The sequence below is a fragment of the Pristiophorus japonicus genome, chromosome 2 (genome assembly GCF_044704955.1).
Source record: "Pristiophorus japonicus isolate sPriJap1 chromosome 2, sPriJap1.hap1, whole genome shotgun sequence".
In the NCBI taxonomy this organism is placed as follows: Eukaryota; Metazoa; Chordata; class Chondrichthyes; family Pristiophoridae; genus Pristiophorus; species Pristiophorus japonicus.
In genome coordinates, this window is record NC_091978.1 from 141,847,528 (window position 1) to 141,870,383 (window position 22,856).

Consider the following 22,856-nt stretch of genomic DNA (forward strand, 5'->3'; position numbering starts at 1 on the left):
AGGTGGACATTTCATCGAAAATGTGTGCACCCCGTGTACTTCAGCATCTGCCTCCTCTCTCTGAGGCTCGAAATTGCTTTGATCCACCATGGATCGATCTTCCTCTGCCACGTGGTGGTTAGCAGGTTATGCAGAGCTTGCAGCTCGTCTGCAAGCTTGTTGGAGGTGCCCCATTGTTCCACAGCTCTTGCAAACATACCCTTTGAAGCGGCATGAATAGGCTGAATGGAAGCCTCCACAGCGCCAACAAGATGTGAATTGCCTCGCATTCATCCTTTGTTGCGATCTCTGAGTCATCTGGGTCACCTGAGACCTGCTGGCAGTTGCAGACTCGTGGTTTCTGCCCTGTACATTTCTGCTCAAACACAGTTCCAGTTAATTTATGAACATTGCTAGCACTTGTGTGCTGAGAGATTTGTTTGGTGTTATCACTGGTTGACATAAACGCCTGTGCTATCGCAATGGCTTTACTGAGGGTCAGTGTCTCTACAGTCAAAAGTTTTCATAGGATGTCTCGTGTCCAATGCCCAGTACAAAAAAGTCTCTGAGCATTTGCTCCAGGTTGCCATCAAACTCACATTGTCCTGCAAGTTGCCTTAGCTCGGCGACGTAGCTTGCCACTTCCTGACCTTCAGATCGCTGGCACATGTAGAACCGATACCTCGCCATCAGCACATTCTCCCTCAGGTTAAGAAGCTCCCGAACCAGTGTACACAGCTCCTCATACAACTTATCTGTGGGTCTCACCGGAGTAAGAAGTTTCTTCATGAGGCTGTAGGTCGGTGCCCCGCAGACCGTGAGGAGGACCACTCTCCTTTTTGCAGCGCTTCCTTCTCTGTCCAGCTCGTTGGCTACAAAGTACTGGTCGAGCCGTTTGACATAGGCTTCCCAGTCCTCACCCTCCGAGAACGTCTTCAGGATGCCCACAGTTTGCTGCATCTTCGCGTTCGATTCGTATTCTCGTCGCCAGTTATTGTGTTCCTAACATTGGTGAGACTGCACATCTATCTACCTATCTATATTTGAGCAAATCAGCCTACTTAATTTCATGGATTATGAAGGACATGGAAAGTGTAACAAATTAAGTTCTCAATGCTAGTCATAACTTAACACATAATGGCCAAAAATTCGACAGGTTTGCACCCATTTTTCCACCATCGTGAAGCGGAAAAAGTAATTTTTTTGGCGCTAAATTTAGCGCCCGGGTGGAAAATTCACCCAGCCAGTTTTTTAACAGTTTTTATGATGTCAATCAGCGTGCAAAGCTGCGCTATCGCCAGGAGAGGAAAATTTGCCGATGTCGCCATTTTTACTGCTCACCCAAAAATCACGCCCAAAAAAAATCAAATCGTAACATGTCGGACCCAGGGCGCACTCGGCGCGAACGGTGCCATCTTGAAAAACAGAGCAGTAGTTCAGTGCATCAAAGGATTTGAGGGAAGGCTGTATTTTACACAGTAAGCTTTATGTGAGTTTATAGTTCATTTTTAAGGATATTTAAGGACATTTAGAAGAATGGGGGCTATACTATCTCTGCCATTATTCCTGGCTGCTTTTTCTGTGCAGCGTCGAGCTGGAAGAAGGTTTATTCAACAGCATTTTGATTTTAATCGAAGAGCTCGCAAACGTATGGGGACGAGGCCTTCCCCCTCACGAGTTTACAGGGAGCAGCGCTCATACCTGCAGCTCTCTGAGGCACAGTGTGTTCAAAGGCTGCGCTTCCGAAAAGAGGTGGTCACAGAGATATGCCAGCTCATAAAGGCAGGCCTACAGCCTACAGGCGGTAACAGGACTGCGCTGCCCATCGAGATGAAGGTGACTGAGGCACTTGCCTTCTATGTCTCTGGCTCCTTTCAAGTATCAGCAGGAGACATATGCTCCATCTCGCAGCACACTAAACATCGCTGCATTCGCCAGGTGACTACTGCACTGTACACATGTAGGATGGACTTTATAATGTTCCCAATGACCAAGGAGGCACAGAATGAGAGGGCTGTAGGTTTTGGACGAATTGCTGGCTTCCCCAAGGTTCAGGCTGCCATTGACTGTACGCACATTTCTCTGCGAGCACCTTTAGAGGATCCAGAGGTTTACTGAAACCGAAAGGGATTCCACTCCCTGAACGTACAGATCATCAACGCATCATGGCAGTAAATGCTCAATTTCCAGGGAGCATCCATGACGCTTTCAGCTTTTGTGAGAGCAGTGTCTCATGCCTGTTCGAGTGTCAGTCAGAAGGCCAGAGCTGAATGCTGGAGGACAAAGGTTATGGCCTCGCCTCTGGAACCCTCAGACAGAAGCCGACCATTGCTATAATGACAGCTATATAGCCAATCGCAATATCGTCGAAAAGACAATTGCAGTGCTCAAGCAGCGTTTCCAATGCCGGGAGCACTCTGGAGACTGCATCCAATACTCCCCTCAGCAGGTCGCTGAGTTCATTGTGGTGTGCTGCATGCTACATAACTTTGCCATCATAAGGGGACAGGAATTGCCATTGGGGATTGCAGGACCACCTCAGGAGAGAGGGGAGGTGGGGGGGGGGGTGAGGAGGATGTAGACGAGGAGGAGGAGGAGGAGGAGGATGAGGAGAAGGATGAGGAGCCTGGTGATGAACCCATGCCACCACCACCACCACAGAGGAGGCCTGGTGGAGCTTTTGCCACTGCAAAAGCCTTACGTCAGCAGTTCATAATTCAATGCTTTGCTTGAACAGTGAACGGCATGTTTCATCGTTGCCTGCCCACTCTATCCCACCATGTTGACTATTCCCCCTCTTATTCTACAAATGAGACACTACATGGGAATGTTTAAGATGAACAAAAGCATTTATTAAACATACATTTTGATAAGATTTATTGAACATTTGAAAACTGGAATAAAATGTATTAAACATTATTGTCAATTGTGAAATTTTAAAAACTTTTATAAAATAACAACAACAACAGAACAGCAACAAAACAACAACAAAACAACAACAACCCCTCCACCGAACGGCTTTTAGCTGCGGCTCCTTTCCCCCCGTCTCGTCCTAACCCCCCTCCCTCGTGTCATGACCTGACCCAAGTTGGCACCAAGACATCATGCAGCCAGAGTCCTGCTGTATTGGGGGGAGAGACAATGGAGACGCCATGTGTGGATCCACTGGAGAAGCTCGGGGTATGGAAGGCTTTTGCTCAGCCTCACCACTCACAGGTGATGTGGGTCTGGGTGTAACACTGGGGACTGTAGTGTCAAAGATAGAGACCATCAATTGCGCATGGGCATTGACCGCCTCGGTAGTTTCACGCCCGCACCGACAATCTGCGATATGTCCTCCCTCATGTTCGCGGATAGTGCCGCAATGCTTGCGGGAATCCTACCCAAAACCTCCAGGAGCTGGATGCTCTCCCTGGAAAGTCCCACCATGTCCAGGTGTATGTCTACCGGTCTGTCAGCAGACCAGCTTTGCCGACTCTTCCTCTGGAGAGACGGCATACGGGATTCAACCCTGAGAGTGCGTTGCTGCATGCCACTTGGACCTGTGGCCTCGGATGGGCGAAAGCCCGAGAATGTGTCTTCCTCAGAAGAACTTGTGGTCACAGCAAGTGGAGGTGGTGACTACATTGGCCCCCCCATCCCCACTCTCTCGGAATAGCTTTATCACTTTCCTCCTCCCATGGAAGTTCCTCTTCCTTGGCATCTCCCTTGTCCCGCTGCTTCACCGCCACAAGATGGGTTGAGGTGCAGGCTTCCATTGGCAGATTTGGTACCTACTCATCTGGAAATAGAAAACAACAGACATGTGGTTAGCAGCAGGAGAGGGGACAGGGTGACCTGAGGAAGATCATATAACGCAGGCTCATTTGAAGGACCTCACTACTCCATTATATGTAGCCTACAGACAGTGCATCACATTGCCCCAACCCTAGCCCACAGACACTGCATCACATTGCCCCAACCTTAGCCCACAGATGCTGTATCACATTGTCCCAACCCTAGTCCACAGACACTGCATCACATTGCCCCAACCTTAGCCCACAGATGCTGCATCACATTGTCCCAACCCTAGTCCACAGACACTACATCACATTGTCCCAACCCTAGTCCACAGACACTGCATCACATTGTCCCAACCCTAGTCCACAGACACTGCATCACATTTCCCCAACCCTCGTCCACAGACACTACATCACATTGCCCCAACCTTAGCCCACAGACGCTACATCACATTGCCCCAACCCAGCAGAGGGATTTTGCAGGACTTACCCTCACTTTCGAACAGGGGCTCAGCACCCCCACGGGTAGTTGACCTCCCTGAGGCACCGATGAGACCTGCCACTCTTTCCTCGAGACCCGTTAATGGCAGTATCTGGGATGGACTGCCGCCTGTGCGCCGCTGCCACCGGTGGTTATGCGACAACTTTGCCTGCAAAGATGACAATTGGAATGGTTACCAGAGGGCCCTTCTGCTCTTGTGACACACAAAGATAGCCATCAGAGTACTTATACCATACTGTGTGCATTTAATACAATCCTCTGTTTAATGGCCCTGGTAGTTGCATGTGGTTCATGAGAAAGACATTGAAGTGCAGACACATCTTTTAAGATGTCAAAAAGCAGTCTTAATAATTTGTAACGATTATTCATGGCAAATAAGGTGCAACACTAAGCCTACCTACCTGTGTCAGATTTACAATTTAAGTGATGAAGGAATGCATCAATAAAAATAGTACTTATTCTGACGAACCTGCACTGGTCATTGAACCTTTTGCGACATTGTTTGTGGTCCCTCCTGTTGTCTGAGGAAACCTCTTTGGACATGCTGCCCATAGACGCCTTAGAACAGCTGGGAGGAGTTTACTTCCACCTCTCCTATTAAAATCTCCCCATCTACTCTCCACAGCTGTGATGAGAGCCTCGTTCGCTTCATAACAAAATTTCTTGGCTCTCTGCCTGTTGAACTCTCCGTGCATCGTGGCTGCTGTGTGATAAATAGCTGATTCAGCCCTGGATGTACTGCGCATGCGCGGGCATACCCTGACAGCTGACCAGAATCATGGGATGGAGAAAAATAAATAAATAAAAATTAAAAATTTGCACATGCACAGAAGGTCCTTTTACTTAACATCGTTAGATTCGGCTCCAGCGCACAAACACTGTTGTGCAATGCCGGAATTACCGGTAGCGCTATTGCTGTTCACTGTTTGGCGAATTTTGCGAGGTTCAGCGATAGCAGTACCTTGGCGGTAAAAAAAGCCACCGCAATTATCGCCAAATAAATGACGATATCCTAAATACCCGAATTTCTAACCCAATGACTATGTGAGCCAAGAAAGTAAGTACTATGGGAATTTTCCACATGACATCTTGCAGTGCGAAGTAAACGTTCCCACTCACTATATATATGAACTAGATACAAGACTTTAATTACAGGTTGATAAAAATATCTCGAGAAAGATCACACAAGCTCACTTTGGCCATGCGTTTAAACCATTTGTTCTCATTTTACACAGCGTTCAAACTAAAATGTCCAGTTCAGCAAGATTTGGTTCACTGCCCCAGAAAGTATACAGCAACAAGCTGTTACATCAAAGCCTTTGAGTTGGAAATTCCCATTGGCATTGAAATAGAGTCTTTTAGATCATAGGTACTGCATTCAGATTAAGGCAGTATTATTTTACATAATTCTTCTATGTTTATTTTGTATTTTTTTACTTTCAGCTGAAAAGAGTCCACATATGTTATTGAACAGTTCAAGGGTGAAGTTATGGTGCCATTATCAAGTTGATACAAAATGTTTTTTGAGTGTGTATCAACGTGACCAGTGGCAGTATCACTCAGGGGTAACATTACCTTCTGACTCCCAGAAGCACTAAAAGCCAAGCTTTGCGAAACACCCTCTGAGAGACTGTCTCTCACTACCTTGACTGTCGCATCGGCTTCAGTATAGCAGTAGCCCGATGCAAAGATACATTTTAAATGTTCCCAGTCCGGGAAACTTTTAACACTTTTTATGAAATCTTTTTTATGTTCTCGCCATCTTCTGACAAAAAAAATAGCTGTTGTGGGCTATACATGAAATGAGCTTGGTTGCCACTGCATCTTCGTACAGGTCATATTGAGGTCAGCCTGCAATGTAACAAAGATCCACCGACTGCACATTGTAGCTGACAGATACTGGTCTCAGGTTGTAACTGTGGTATAACTGCAGTCCAATACAAATTATGTCACTGAGTGATTTAAACTAGTGTCAGTCTTTGGTCAATAAAGGCTCAAAATTCACCAGTGATTCTACAGCATTTAAATAAATAACTTTATTAATTGAATCCATATATTTGCAGATCAGATTTCTGTAACTTAGTAAGGGACACTCTATTTTGACACCAAGGACTAGAAATTCGGTATCGCCCGCTTTGAGGCGGCATCCTAGCACCGAAACAGGAGGTGAGGTCGACCATGTGAAATCTGCAAAAAAAATGGAAGGGAGGCTACCAACAGCCTTCTCCAGGTAAGAGAGGTAAGTAATTGTTAAAAATTTGACTCTTGACACTTACCTCTTCATTCCCTGTGATATCTTCCCGGGAGCTTCTGTGTCTACTACTTCCTGTTGGGAATAGCGCCAGGCGCTGTGGCAGGTGAAAACAGTCAATTTCGGAAACGTGTCGCAAAGTGGTGGTAGAGTGCTAAATGACAATGCCGCCACTAAACCATCGGTGAAGTTTGCGGCAAGCTGTCATAGCATGGCGATTGGGCAGTAGGTGTTTAGCAACCCCTTAGCGCCCCTCAGTGGCGTGAAACAACCAAATTTCTCCCCCCAAGATTTCTTCTTTTAAAAAAAAATATCGGTCCATTCTGTATTCGAAAACTTCAAAGTAGTGGAGACACCCCACAAAACTACCTCAGGCTGTTTGAAAAATGACTTATCCCCTTAGAGTACCTTAACATAAATAGGACAATCCTACCTGGAGCAATGGTAACAAAATGAAATAAACGAGAAAGAGAAAACGGAGACAAAAGTAAAATACTGCAGATGCTGGAAATCTGAAATAAAAATAGAAAATGCTGGAATTGCTCAGAAGGTCAGGCAGCATCTGTGGAGAGATAAACAGAGCTAACGTTTCAGGTCGATGACCGTTCGTCAGAACTGATTTCCAGCATTTTCTGTTTTTATTATAAGAAAAAACATAGACGTGCCAATTTAATATGTCAAATCATGTTAATGATGCTGCTTAAATTGGACGGGTGTCAGGAACGCTGCCTGAGCTTGTGCAAAAAAACCTGTAGAAATAAAAGCATTTTCTAGTTGTTTTTTTGAAGTACTTACAACAAAGTGGCTGTGGCTTGAGGTTTTCTTCCTAAAATTTGCAATAAAATAAGCAAAAACATATCAGCTCACAAGTATCTCCAGCTGGCATTACTAGTGGATCTTTAAGTAACTTCAAACTGCAACCGTTGCCAACTAAGTAATAAAAAAAAAGAAATGTTTTGGAGTTGGGTATGAGGCTCCTTAATGCTGACTCATATTGGGATATGGTTCATAAATAAAGATAGAAAATGCTGGAAATCTCACCAGGCCAGCCATTATCAGTAGAGTGTTAACGTTTCAGGTCTGTGACCTTTCGTCAGAACTGGGAAAGTTCGAGATGTAACAGATTCTTAAGGATGTGCAGGGGCAGTGAAAGAGGGAGGGAAGGAAAGAACAAAAGGGAAAGTCTGTGATAGGGTGGAAGGCAGAAGAGACTTAAGAGACAAAACGGATGATAGGCAAAAATGAGATGGTAATGGCACGAGTTAAGAAACAAAAGTTGAGTCTAGATAGGGTGTGAATGGCTGAATCATCACCAGCTGGCATGGGAAAAGAAGCAAAAGAGGGGTTTGTAAAAAAAAAGGTGGAAAGAGAAAAAAATACAGGCAGAGGTTATGGTCCAAAATTGTTGAACTTGATGTTGAGTCCAGAAGCCTGTAAAGTGCTTAAACGAAAGACGAGATGCTGTTCCCCGAGTTTACGTTGAGCTTCTTTGGAACAATGTAGGAGACCGAGGATGGAGAGGTCAGAGTGGGAGTGGAGCAGGATATGGTTCCATGGGTGCCAGCCATTGCCCAGTATTTTACCCAAGTCTTGGTCCATTAAGGCTCAATATTCCTCAGGGATTGTACAATGTATAAATAATTAACTTTATTAACATTCTTCACATGAGTCTAGATAGAGCAGCTGAGATATTCCACTTTTGTGTGATTGAAATTGCATCTTCTGCTTGCCACAAAGCTGCGCCCTGATGATTTTACATCCTTGGGATCATTTACACAATTTTGGTGGATTCTCTGTAGCGAGAGACCAGTGGAATGTGAAAGGCCAGTAAAATGTATTCAATCCCAGTCGAAGGTGAGCCTTGAGCTGTTTTTAAGGCTAAGTCACAAAGTTGTTATTTATAATTTTATGAAACTTTTAAGAGAAAACAGTTTAATTTTGTATGGGAGGGACAACCTATACCCTGATGTGGATGGTCCTGGATATGCTATGTGTCCAACATAACTATTCGTGGGATTTGCTCGTATTCTCAAGTCGCTGAGCTTGAGGAGCAATGACAGAAACTTCATCACAATTTGAAAGTTTCCTGGAAGACACATGCAGAAAGTGGTCTACCACATGCAAAGAAGTCAGTGTCGAAAGGAAGTGGGTCAAAATCCATTGGAGTATGAAGAATAAACAAGATGTAGTACAGAGATTCCCTAAGACAGTTGAATTGGCAAACAAGTATTTGGTATGGAATACTGTTGACAATGGCAACATCTTAGAAGAGGGCAATCATGAGCAAAACCATGGTAAAATGCAGCAAGTGGTTGTAAAAGGTGGGAAATGGAGTGTAGAAATGCAGTAACTATAGGGGATTACATGGTTCAGAGAATAGACAGGCACTTTAGCTGCCACAATTAAAAGTCCCAACTGTTACGTTTTTTTCCAGGTACCAGGGTAAGGAATATCATGGAATGGGTGGAAAAGCTTTTGCAAGGAAAGAAAAATAGAGAGAAGTCAAGTTTCATGTAGGAACCTGTTATGTCTTGAATAAAGAGTCAGACTAGATACTGCAAGCTCAAAGTAAGGTGTGACCATAGTCCTTTATTACAGATCTCAGAGTGCCTCTCCAGCCTGTAAGGCCTCCTTATGTACAGGTGCTCCCAAGAGATTGTGGGATCCCTTGGGACTCCAGGGGATAAGCCCTCTGGTGGCTAGACATGGTATTTGCAGGTTTACATACATAACAACAGTTCCCCCCCACCAAAGTCAATAATGTAACTATTTACAATGTGAGTCGATCTGGGGCCTCCCTTTCCCTGGTTGATCATCTTGGTGCAAATGCTGGTGTTGGTGAGTCATTTGTTGGGCCCTCGCTGGGCTGCTGTGCAGCTGGCCTTGCTGGGCTGCTGACGGTGGTGAGTCCTGCTGGGCTGCTGGGGGTGATGGGTTCTGCTTCGTGGTCAACCACTGGGTCGGTGTGTGTATTGGAGGGTCGTAAAAGGTGGAGTCTATTGTGGGTTGTTCTGAATAGTCTGTAAACCTAAGTTTGGTTTGGTCCAAGTGTTCCTGCAGGTGAGTCCATTTGAGAGTTTGACCACAAACACCCTACTCCCCTCTTTGACCAAAACAGTGCCAGCAATCCACTTGAGACCTTGTCCATAGTTCAACACAAATACAGGATCATTTATCTCAATTTCGCGTGACACATTTGCACGATCATGATATGTATTCTGTTGAAGCTGCCTGCTCTCTACCTGTTCGTGTAGATGAGGGTGTACTAACTAGAGTCTTGTCTTAAGTGCTCTTTTCATGAGCAGTTCAGCGGGAGGGACCCCGGTGAGCGAGTGGGGTCTTGTGCGGTAACTGAGCAGGACTCGGGATAAGCGAGTCTGCAGTGAGCCTTCAGTTACCCTTTTCAAGCTCTGCTTGATTGTTTGAACTGCTCGTTCTGCCTGACCGTTGGATGCTGGTTTAAACGGGGCAGATGTGACATGTTTGATCCCATTTGGGGTTCATGAACTCCTTTAACTCGGCACTGGTAAAGCACGGCCCATTGTCACTTACAAGGACATCAGGCAGGCCGTGCATGGCAAACATGGCCTGTAGGCTTTCAATGGTGGTAGCGAACATGCTTGCTGACATTATCACGCATTCAATCCATTTGGAGTACGCATCTACCACCACTAAAAACATTTTTCCCAAGAATAGGCCTGCATAGTCGACATGGACCCTGGACCACGGTTTGGAGGGTCAGGACCATAAACGTAGTGGCGCCTCCCTAGGTACATTACTTAACTGTGAACATGTATTACATTTGTGCACGCAGAACTCTAAGTCTGCATTGATAACGGGCCACCACAAGTGTGATCTGGCTATAGCTTTCATCATTATGGTGCCTGGGGGGTTGCTGTGGAGATCACTGATGAAAGTGTCCCTGTCCTTTTTTGGCACCACTACCCGATTACCCCAGAGGAGGCAGTCTGCCTGTGTAGACTTTTCATCTTTGCGCCACTGGTACGGCTTTATTTCCTCCTGCACCTCTAATGGGACACTGGACCAACTCCCGTGGAGCACACCATTTTTTATTAAGGACAGTCAGGGGTCCTGGTTCGTCCAGGTTCTAATCTGTCGGGCAACAACAGGTGATTGCTCACTCTCGAATGTTTCCATTACCATGACTAAATCTGTAGGTTGTGCCATCTCCACCCCTGTGGTGGGCAATGGCAGTCTACTGACAGCATCAGCATAGTTTTCTGTGCCTGGCCTGTGGCGGATGGCATAGTTGTATGCGGACAAAGTGAGCGCCCATCTCTTGATGCAGGCCGATGCATTCGTATTTATCCCTTTGCTTTCAGAAAAGAGGGATATAAGCGGCTTATGGTCAGTTTCCAATTCAACTTTGAGCCCGAACAGATATTGATGCATTTTCTTTACCCCGTAAACACTTGCTAATACTTCTTTTTCGATCATACTGTAGGCCCTATCGGCCTTAGACAAACTTCTGGATGCATAAGCAACCGGTTGCAATTTCCAAAATTCATTGGTTTGTTGCAATACACACCCAACCCCGTATGACGACGCATCACATCCTAGTACTAAACATTTACATGGATCGTACAACACAAGCAATTTGTTTGAACATAACAGCTCCCTAGCTTTCTCAAAGGCATTTTCTTGGCTTTTACCCCATACCCATTCATCTGCTTTGCGCAATAAAGAGTGCAGGGGTTCTAACAATGTACTAAGGCCTGGTAAGAAGTTATTAAAATAGTTCAGGAGTCCTAGAAACGACCGCAGCTCCGTCACGTTCTGTGGTCTCGGTGCGTTCTTGATTGCCCCCGCCTTCGAATCGATGGGCCTGATGCCGTCAGCCATGATTCTTGTCCCCAGGAACTCCCCTTCAGGTGCCAGGAAAACACACTTCGAGTGTTTTAGCCTGAGCCCCACAAGATTAAGCTGACTAAAAAGCTTCTCCAGGTTCTGCAGGTGCTCAACGGTGTCCCGACCTGTAACCAAGATGTCGTCCTGGAAGACCACGGTGCGCGGGACCGACTTCAGCAAGCTTTCCATGTTCCTCTGAAATATCGCAGCGGCCGATCGAATCCTAAACGGGCATCTGTTGTAAATGAAGAGACCTTTGTGCGTGTTGATGCAGGTGAGGCCTTTCAATGATTCCTCCAACTCCTGCAACATGTAGGCCGAGGTCAAGTACAGGTTCGTGAACGTTTTCCCTTCTGCCAGCATTGCAAATAGGTTGTCTGCCTTCGGTAGCGGGTATTGATCCTGCAGTGAGAAACGATTGATAGTTACTTTATAATCACCACAGATACTGACGGTGCCGTCTCCCTTGAGGGCTGGAATAATTGGACTGGCCCACTCATTGAATTCGATCGGTGAAATAATGCCTTCCCTTTGTAGCTTGTCCAGTCCGATCTCCACCCTCTCTCTCATCATGTAAGGTATCGCTCTCAACTTGTGATGGATGGGTCGTGCCCCCGGAATCAAATGGATCTGCACTTTTGCTCCTTGGAACTTCCTGATGCCTGGTTCGAACAGCGAGGGGAACTTATTTAGGACCTGGGCACATAAGGTGTCATTGACGGACGAAAGCGCTTGGACGTCATCCCAGTTCCAGCGTATCTTTCTCAGCCAGCTCCTGCCGAACAGCCTGGGACCATCGCCCGGTATCACCCAGAGTGGTAACTCATGCACTGCTCCATCGTAGGAGACCTTTACGGTAGCACTGCTGATTACGGGAATCAGTTCCTTTATGAGTACGTTCCCAGTTCAGTACGAATGGGAGTCAGGACTGGCCTTGAGGCCTTGCTGCACCACGATTTATCAAAAGTCTTTTTGCTCATTATGGACTGCCTTGCGCCCATGTCCAGCTCAATGGACACCGGGAGTCCATTTCATTTAACCTTCAGCATTATCGGGGGACACTTTGTGGTAAATGTGTGCACCCCATATACATCTGCCTCTTTTGGTTCGTCATGATCCAACGTGGATCTGTCCTCCTCTGCAACATGGTGGTTTGCAGGATTAGCAGGGTTTGCAGCTCGCCTGCACATCCGTTGGAGGTGTCCCATTGTTCCACAGCCCTTGAAAACGTATCCTTTGAAGCGGCATGAATGGAAACGATGAACACCCCCGCAGTGCCAACAAGGTGTTAATGGCCTTGTATTCACCACCCTTGATGGTGGACTCTGAGTCATCTGCGGATGTGCAGCTGCAGGCGTGCAAGTCCTGCCCTGTACATTTCGATTCAAAAACAATGTTATTTTGTTCACAGTACTTGCAGCAGCACTAGTGTGCTGAGAAATTTGTTTGGTATTGTCACTGGTGACGATAAACGCCTGGGCTATCGCTATGGCTTTACTCAAGGTTGGGGTCTCTACAGACAAAATTTATGAAGCATTACTTCATGGCCAATGCCAAGTACAAAGAAGTCCCTGAGTATGTGCTCCAAGTGTCCTTCAAATTCACAATGTCCTGCAAGGCGCCTTAGCTTGGTGACATAGCTCGCCACTTCCTGGTCTTCGGACCTCTTGTATGTGTGGAACCGATATCTCGCCATCAGAACGCTTTCCTTCGGGTTTAGATGCTCCCGGACCAATGTGCACAACTCATCGTACGACTTTTCTGTGGGTTTCGCTGGAGCGAGCAGATTTTTCATGAGGCCATACGTTGGTGCCCCGCAAATGGTGAGGAGGATTGCCCTTCGTTTGGCAGTGTTCGCTTCTCCTTCCAGCTCATTGGCCCCGTAGTATTGGTCAAGTCGCTCCACGAAGGTTTCCCAATCATCTCCCTCCAAAAATTTCTCCAGGATGCCCACAGTTCTCTGTATTGTTGTGGTGGGGTTCGTCATTTGTATCTCGTCGCCAGTTGTTTTGTCTTGAATAAAGTGTCAGACTAGATACGGCAAGCTCAAAGTATGATGTGACCGTAGTCCTTTATTACAGATCTCAGAGTGCCTCTTCAGCCTGTGAGACCTCCTTATATAGAGGTGCTCCCAAGAAATTGTGGGATCCCTTGGGACACCAGGGGATAAGCCCTCTGGTGGTTAGACATGGTATTTACAGGTTTACATACATAACAGAACCAATGACACAGGAAGGAATAGAATTAGGGTTCAACAAAGAAGGTTTCGGGAATTAAGAGGTAGATTTATCAGTACGACCTGAAGCGTAGAAATCTGAGGATTATTCTGGTGGGGCGAATTTCCATGGGGGTTCTCCCACTCCTCTGCCATAACTTTAGCAGAAGAGCTGCAGAAATCCGATAAAACTGGTGTAAATGGGTTTGTATTAATCAAAGATTGCATTACAGCAGGGAAACATAAGGATGGTGTAGTGGATGATACAAAAGCTGAATCTAATAAAAGGGAAGGGTTTTAATGCAATCAAGATCAATATATTTTTAGTCCAACAAGGAAAGAGGAAATGAAATGGGCCAAGTAGGTAATTTAAGCATTGTGGAGCATCTAGGAAACAGTGATGATAGTATAATTAGTTTCTTTATAAAAATAAAGCAGTCAAAGATGGAGGTACTTAACTGGCAAATTAAAATAAGATGAAAAAGGATCTAGCCCAGATAAATTTTAAATATAACTGGCAGATAAGATAATGGGGAAACAATTGGAAACTCTTAAACAAGAAATGATTAGGGTACAGACTAGACATATTCCAACAAGAAATAAACTGCAAAAGTAGAGTTTCGTGGATGAGAAAACAGATTATGATTAAAATAACACGGAAGATTGCAGTTTAATGCCTCACTCTAAGATTTGAACAAATAATCAAGGTTAATATATCAAGTGCAATACTGAGCGTCAGGGGGACTTTCAGGTGAGATGTTAAATTGAGTCCCTGGGGGAGAAATTGGGGTTGTTTGCACCTCCGATTAGCACCCCTGACGGCGCTAATGGGGCACAAATGACTTTTTGCCCGGTGTGGCGTCGCTAATGACGCCCGTGGGAGATTAGCGGCGGCGGTAACGCATTGCGTCCCGCTCTGCTGCGTCAGCAATGATGAGGTCATCATCATGTGCAGAGACCCCTTTTCACCCTGGAGCAAAAATTTGGAAACATCTCCTGAAGTTTCAGGCGTCGCGTATCAGGCAAGTTAAAGCGAAGATGGCGAGCGCGGAAAGAAAATCGGCCGTTGCATCGTTGAACGCGAGGTCTGTGACGTGGTCTGGCAGCCCAGCGCTTCACTCCCCGGTGCTCCAAGTAGGGACCCGCAGAGTCTGCAGGTGAAGGGGAGGGCCCCTTCTATGTGGCAGTGCTACATGTTCCAGTGCCTAGCGCTGCACCCCTCTCTCCGTGCTTCCGCCCTGATCGTGCCCCACAGAGGAAGTAAAGCACATTATTTTGCGCTCCACTTCCTCTCGGGCTGATAACCCCAATATCGTGAGCGAGGCGGGACTTCCGCGCCTGGCGCAGGAACCCCGTGTCGCAGCTGTTACCGTCCCCAAACAAGGCGCTACGCAATCCCCCCACCCTATCTCTTGTTCAGGCAGATGTAAAATATCCCATGGTACTTGTTATGTACGCAACCCTATGTAATCAGTATTATACCACCACCAGAGGGCATGCCTGTTGAAGTCCCAAGGGATCCCAGCATCCCTTGGGAGCACTATATGTAAGCAGGCCTCCCATGCTGTACCAGCACTCTGGAGTTAGAATAAATGAACTAAGGTCACACTTACTCATGTCTCCAGTACTCAATCACATTATTTTATATGAGACATAACAACTGACGATGAGATAACGAACCACCACGCGAAAATGCAGAGAACTGTTGGCATCCTGGAGAAATTGTCAGAAGGGGACGATTGGGAAGCCTTCGTGGAGCGACTCGACCAATACTTCGTGGCCAATGAGCTGGAAGGGAGCGCGAATGAAGGGCGATTCTCCTCTCCGGCTGCGGGGCAACAACCTGTGGCCTCATGAAGAATCGTCTCGCTCCGGTGAAACCAATAGCCAAATCGTATGAAGAACTGTGTACGCTGGTCCGAGAGCACCTAAATCTGAAGGAGAGCGTTCTGATGGCAAGGTATCGATTTTACACATGTCAACGGTCTGAAGGCCAGGAAGTGGCGAGCTATATCGCCGAACTAAGGCACCTTGCAGGACATTGTGAATTCGATGGATTCCTGGAGCAAATGCTAAGAGACTTTTTGTGTTTGGCATTGGCCATGAGGTTATCCTTCGCAAACTATTGACTGTTGAAACACCGAACCTGAGCAAAATCATAACGATAGTCCAGGCATTTTTGCCCACCAGCAATAACACCAAACAAATTTCTCAGCACAAAGATGTTTCGGCAAGTACTGTACACAAAGTAACATCGTTTCAGGCAGGAATGCATATGGCAGAACGTACACACCTGCAGCTGCACGACCTCAGATGACCCAGGGTCCGCCATCAATCGTTAATGCGAGGCAGTTAACACCTTGTTGGTGCTGCGGAGGCGATCATCGAGTCCATCAATGCCGCTTCAATCACTATGCGTGCAAAGGCTGTGGAACAATGGGACACCTCCAGCGAGTATGCAGACGAGCTGCAAACCCTGCAAACCACCATGTTGCAGAGGAAGACCGATCCATGGTGAATCAAACTGAACTAGAGACTCAACCTGAGGAGGCAGAAGTGTATGGGGTACACACCTTCACCACGAAATGTCCACCGATCATATTAAAAGTCAAACTGAACGGAATTCCAGTATCCATGAAACTGGACACGGGTGCGAGTCAGTCTATCGTGAGCAAAAAGACCTTTGACAGGCACACAGGCCCAAGCTGAGCCCTATTCATACCAAGCTGAGAACTTACACTAAAGAGCTGAACCCTGTAATTGGCAGCGCAGCAGTAAACGTCTCCTATAATGGAGCAGTGCACAAACTCCCACTATGGATCATACCAGGAAATGGCCCCACACTGTTCGGCAGAAGCTGGCTGGGAAAAATCCGCTGAAACTGGGACGACATCCGAGTGCTTTCGTCCGTCGACGATGCCTCATGTGCCCAGGTTCTGATCAAGTTTCCGTCATTATTTGAGGCAGGCATCGGAAGTTTCTCAGGGGCGAAGGTACAGATCCACCTGGTTCCCGCTACAGGACCCATCCACCACAAGGCATGGGCGGTGCCATATATGATGTGAGAGAAAGTGGAGATCGAGCTGGACAGGCTGCAATGAGAAGGCATCATCGCACCAGTGGAGTTCAACGAGTGGCCCAGTCCAATTGTTAAAGCACATGGGATTGGGGGTAGTGTGCTGACGTGGATTGAGAACTGGTTGTCAGACAGGAAGCAAAGAGTAGGAGTAAATAGATACTTTTCAGAATGGCATGCAGTGACTAGTGGGGTACCGCAAGGTTCTGTGCTGGGGCCCCAGCTGTTTACATTGTACATTAATGATTTAGACGAGGGGATTAAATGTAGTATCTCCAAATTTGCGGATGACACTAAGTTGGGTGGCAGTGTGAGCTGCGAGTAGGATGCTATGAGGCTACAGAGTGACTTGGATAGGTTAGGTGAGTGGGCAAATGCATGGCAGATGAAGTATAATGTGGATAAATGTGAGGTTATCCACTTTGGTGGTAAAAACAGAGAGACTGACTATTATCTGAATGGTGACAGATTAGGAAAAGGGGAGCTGCAATGAGACCTGGGTGTCATGGTACATCAGTCATTGAAGGTTGGCATGCAGGTACAGCAGGCGGTTAAGAAAGCAAATGGCATGTTGGCCTTCATAGCGAGGGGATTTGAGTACAGGGGCAGGGAGGTGTTGCTACAGTTGTACAGGGCTTTGGTGAAGCCATACCTGGAGTATTGTATACAGTTTTGGTCTCCTAACTTGAGGAAGGACATTCTCGCTATTGAAGGAGTGCAGCGAAGGTTCACCAGATTGATTCCCGGGATGGCGGGACTGACATATCAAGAAAGACTGGATCAACTGGGCTTGTATTCACTGGAGTTCAGAAGAATGAGAGGGAATCTCACAGAAACGTTTAAAATTCTGATGGGTTTAGACAGGTTGGATGCAGGAAGAATGTTCCCAATGTTGGGGAAGTCCAGAACCGGGGGTCACAGGTCTAAGGATAAGGGGTAAGCCATTTAGGACCGAGATGAGGAGAGACTTCTTCACCCAGAGAGTGGTGAACCTGTGGAATTCTCTACCACAGAAAGTTGTTGAGGCCAATTCACTAAATATATTCAAAAAGGAGATAGATGTAGTCCTTACTACTCGGGGGATCAAGGGGTATGGCGAGAAAGCAGGAATGGGGTACTGAAGTTGTATGTTCAGCCATTAACTCATTGAATGGCGGTGCAGGCTCGAAGGGCCGAATGGCCTACTCCTGTACCTATTTTCTATGTCTATGTCTATGTTCCGGTCCTCAAGGGTGATGGCACGGTCAGAATTTGTGGTGACTATAAAGTAACGATTAACCATTTTTCGCTGCAGGACCAGTACCCGCTCCCCAAGGCTGATGACCTAGTTGCGACGCTGGCAGGAGGAAAGACGTTCACCAAGCTGGACCTGACCTTGGCCTACATGACGCAGGAGCTGGCAGAATCTTCGAAAGGCCTCACCTACATCAACATGCACAAAGGTCTGTTCATCTACAATAGATGCCCGTTTGGGATTTGATCGGCTGCAGCCATTTTTCAAAGGATCATGGGGAGCCTGCTAAAGTCGGTTCCACGCACTGTGATTTTCCAGGACGATATAATGGTCACAGGTCAGGACACCATCGAACACTTGAAGAACTTGGAAGAGGTTCTAAGTTGGCTTGATCGTGTGGGACTCAGGTTGAAACGCTCGAAGTGTGTTTTTCTGGCACCAGAGGTCGAGTTCTTAGGGAGAAGAATTGCGGCAGACGGCATCAGACCCACCGACGCCAAGATGGAGGCCATCAAGAACGCGCCAAGACCACAGAACGTGACGGAGCTGCGGTCATTCCTGGGACTCCTCAATTATTTTGGTAATTTCCTACCCGGGTTAAGCACCTTGCTAGACCTCTACATGTGCTGCTACGCAAGGAAGATGACTGGGTATGGGGGGAATCACAAGAGGCTGCTTTTGAGAAAGCCAGAAATCTGTTATGTTCCAACAAACTGCTTGTTCTGTATGACCCATGTAAACGTTTAGTGCTAGGTTGAGATGTGTCTTCGTACGGGGTCGGGTGTGTGTTACAACAAGCAAACGAATCGGGAACATTGCAACCGGTCGCCTATGCATCCAGGAGTTTGTCCAAGGCCGAAAGGGCGTACAGCATGATTGAAAAAGAAGCTCTAGCATGCATTTATGGGGTAAAAAAAATGCACCAGTATGTGTTTGGTCTTAAGTTTGAGTTAGAAACTGACCATAAGCCTTTCATATCGTTATTCTCAGAGAGCAAAGGGATTACGACCAATGCCTCTGCTCACATCCAAAGATGGGCGCTCGCGCTGTCTGCATATACCTATGTAATCTGCCACAGACCAGGCACAGAGAACTGCGCTGATGCTCTCAGTCAGCTATCATTGCCCACCGCCGGGGTGGAAATGGCACAGCCTGCAGACTTGCTCTTGGTGATGGACGCATTTGAAAATGAAAAGTCACCCGATACGGCCCGCCAGATCAGGACCTGGACCAGCCAGGATCATTTACTGTCCCTTGTAAAAAAACTTTGTTCTCCATGGGAACTGGTCCAGCATCCCAGCGGAGATGCATGAAGAGATCAAGCCGTTCCAGCGGCGCAAAGACGAAATGTCCAGACAGGCAGACTGTATTTGTGGGGTAATCACGTGGTTTTGCCTAAGAAAGGCAGAGAAACGTTCATACGCGACCTACACAGTACTCACCCAGGCATAGTAACCTCCCTTTCCTCTTTAAGGTCTTTGAACATATTATTGTCACTGTGTTCGAATCAAGGGTTGCCAACCTTCCTGGATTGTCCTGGAGTCTCCAGGAATTAAAGATTAATCTCACGGACACTGAGATGAGCAACCTGTGTGAAAAATCATAGGTGTATTAAAAATGTATCAGAGATGGGAAAAATGGCTGTTTGACTGACAGTCACAAATCATCCATTCAGGTAACAGAGAGCCTCTTTGCTTTCCAATTGGCATGGGAAGGCGGTGTGCTACAAAGATGGATGTATTGGACAGCCAATGACAAGAGCGTGGGGGTGGGACAGTTGCTTGTGGGATGTCAGGTAATTAAATCTTCCAGAATAGGTCCATCCAGAATTGACAACACTATTCCACACCTGTCTCTCCCACTCCTCCTTGCTCCATCCTTCCCCTTTCCTGTTGTTCATCCACATTCAGTAATATTATCGATAAGCGTAAGGGTATGCTGATGTTGTCCAGGTATACCTCTTTGTTATCATACTCAATTCTATGTTTCTTGTTGTGCAGTTCGACAACTTATCTGACATCAACATCAATAGCAACAATATGACAAAACAACCTCATCCTGTCCTATGTCCCTGCTCACACCCTCACTTCTCTCAACTCTGGTCTTCTTTGTATCACCACCACCCTCTGCTCCATCATTGCTGGCACAGCCTTTAGCCATTGCACTTTTAGACCATTTCCCAATACCGTCTGCCTTCCCACAGCTCTTCCCATCTTCAAAAGTCTCCTCAAAATTTATCTCTTCAACCACACCTTCAGTCACCTCTCCTAACTCTCCCCCTTCCCCCCAACTCTTGCTCAATGTCTGTTTCCCCATCACCCTTCTGGTGCATCTTGGGCTATTTCCCCATATTAATAATGCTATCTAAGTGCAAGTTGTAATTGATGCAGTTGTTTTTTATAGGGCTAGATTTTTTCCCAGTTGCAGTTGGGAGCAGGATTACAGTTAATAGTCTTTTATATCAGATCAACCATGATCTTATTGAATGGCGCAGCAGGATAGAGGGGCTGTATGGCCTACTCCTGTTCCTATTTCTTATGTTCTTATGTTCTTATACCTGATGGCAGCAAGAAAATAAATTGCTGCCAGGCATTCTAATTTGCGTATTAACCATTGCCAATGGTAATCTCAACCAATGGTAATAGGAAATTTTCCTTCTTGGACCCTAGTGGTACTGGCAAGTGAAATCATTTATAACATGTCATCCCCATGGTGACAATTTTTCTGGATAAATTTAGACAACTTCTGCAGACGTGTCTTGTGTCCTGCTGGCATTGCCAGTGATGTCCGCTGGCATCCGTCAGGAAACCACAGCAAATCCATTTGTGTTGCCAAAATCAAAAGCAAGCTTTTTAAAATGTGACAATAGCATCATAGAATAATACAGCACAAAAGGACTCTTTGAAAGAGCTATCCAATTAGTCTGAATCCCCTGTTCTTTTCCCATAGCTCTGTAAATTTCCCCCCTTCAAGTATTTATCCAATTCCCCTTTGAAAGTTATCATTGACTCTGCTTCCTGTACCCTTTTAGGCAGTACATTCCAGATTATAACAACTCGCGGTGTACTTTTTTTTCTCTCATGTCGCCTCTTGTTCTTTTGTCAATTATCTTAAATCTGTGTCCCTTGGTTACTGTTCCTGCCTACACTGGAAACAATTTCTCATTATTTACTCTATCAAAATTGTTCATTATTTTGAACACCTCCATCACATCTCCTCTGCTGTAAGGACAAAAACTCAATTTTCTCTAGTCTTTTCATGTAACTGAAGTCCCTCATTCCTGGTACTATTCTAGTAAATCTCCTTTGCATCCTCTCAAAGGCTTTGACATCCTTCTTAAAGTGTGGTACCCAGAATTGGCCACAGTGCTTCAGCTGGGGCCTAACTAGTATTTTATAAAAGTTTAGCATAACTTCCTTGAAATTGTACTCCATGGGGGCAAAATTTGATAGTACCCTGTTTGGGGCATTAAGTTTTAATGTTTTGAACATTTACTGCCCGGTGAGATAGACTGCAACATTTTGGGAAACTGGGCATTTTCACCTCATAAATGAAGGGAGGCAGTATCTGAGGCGCTAATGGCATCAGTGTTACAGGGGTGCTATTACCAGAGCTGCACCCAATTTCAGATGACATTCGTTCAACAATAATCAGCAAAAATATGCCTCATGCTCATTTCAGTTCTTAAAGGGGATGTTGTCTCAGGCAGCACCTGGTCATTTTCATCATTGCTGGAGTTCACTGAGAGCTGGAAGGAAGTTCTGAGATGGCTGTACCAAATCATCTTAGGCCTGAAATCTCAATGACCTGGCATTGGAAACATTGGTGGAGGGCAGTGGAGAGAAGGCGGGATGCACCGCTCCCTCCATCTGGATGAAGGCCTATGCCGCAGGGTTTTAGGGCCATGTGGGCAGAGGTGTCGGCCAGCACCGTGGTCAACAGAAGCCCCAACAAAGCGCCAGAAGAAATTCAATAGCCTCAGTCACGTGGTCAAGGTGAGTACATATTTGCACAACTCTTACATACCAGCATCTGCGCCTCTGTCTGTGTACACTCTGCAAACCAGCACTTAACCCAACTGGCAACCACCAAGAACCTGTACCTACTCACAGTCACATCATCATTTCATGCCTTGCCTACATTCACAGCTATTCAACCACAGCTAGGCATATCTTTCACATACATAGCTGGACTCTTACTCACGCAATTTCCTTTCTTTTGCAGGCCAAGATGGCACATAACAGAAGGGAGTAGCAGTGGACTGGAGGAGGTAAGCTGAACTGTGCCAGCTGATTGACCCACAGAAGCGAGTGCTGCAGCTCATTGTCCCACAGCTGGTGGGCGCTGTGAGCAGCGGAAACGTTGAGCCCACATTTAAAAATTTTATTTTTGTTTGATAAATGTTGATTGGAACATTTAAGAGCCTGAAATTGCCCCCCATCTTAAGGTCCATTATCTTAGATGTGGTAAGTCCTTTCCAACCGAACGCAGGAGGATGGTCCGACCCATCAGAAATTGCCCTTATTGCCGAGGGCGGCCGAAACAGGTTTCCGCCCCACCCAGTGTGCCGGCCGCCGTTGGGCACGTGCCGACCCCTTACCACCCTCGTAGGGGCAGAGCCGCTGCTGCTCAGTGCCCCCAACAGCTTTTCCCGGGGACGTTGCCAGTGGCTGGGCGGCACATCCACACTTAAAGGAGTCGGCGCGGCGCTGCGGCGTCCATTTTATTTTAATAGTCAGTCGACTCTGAAGTCGGCCCGACAATGATGGCCATGGGGTTCGGCCAGGCCGTCAACAGGCAGCCCGACACCCCCTCTTGGGTGCTGAACCACTGGCTCGGCTGAAGCCCTCCCTGGTGGCCCAGTGGGTGATACTAAAGTGGCTGCAGGGCTCACAGTGGCCCTCCCCTTTAACTGAAGAGGAGGGATGTTGCTACGCGTCAGCGCATCGCT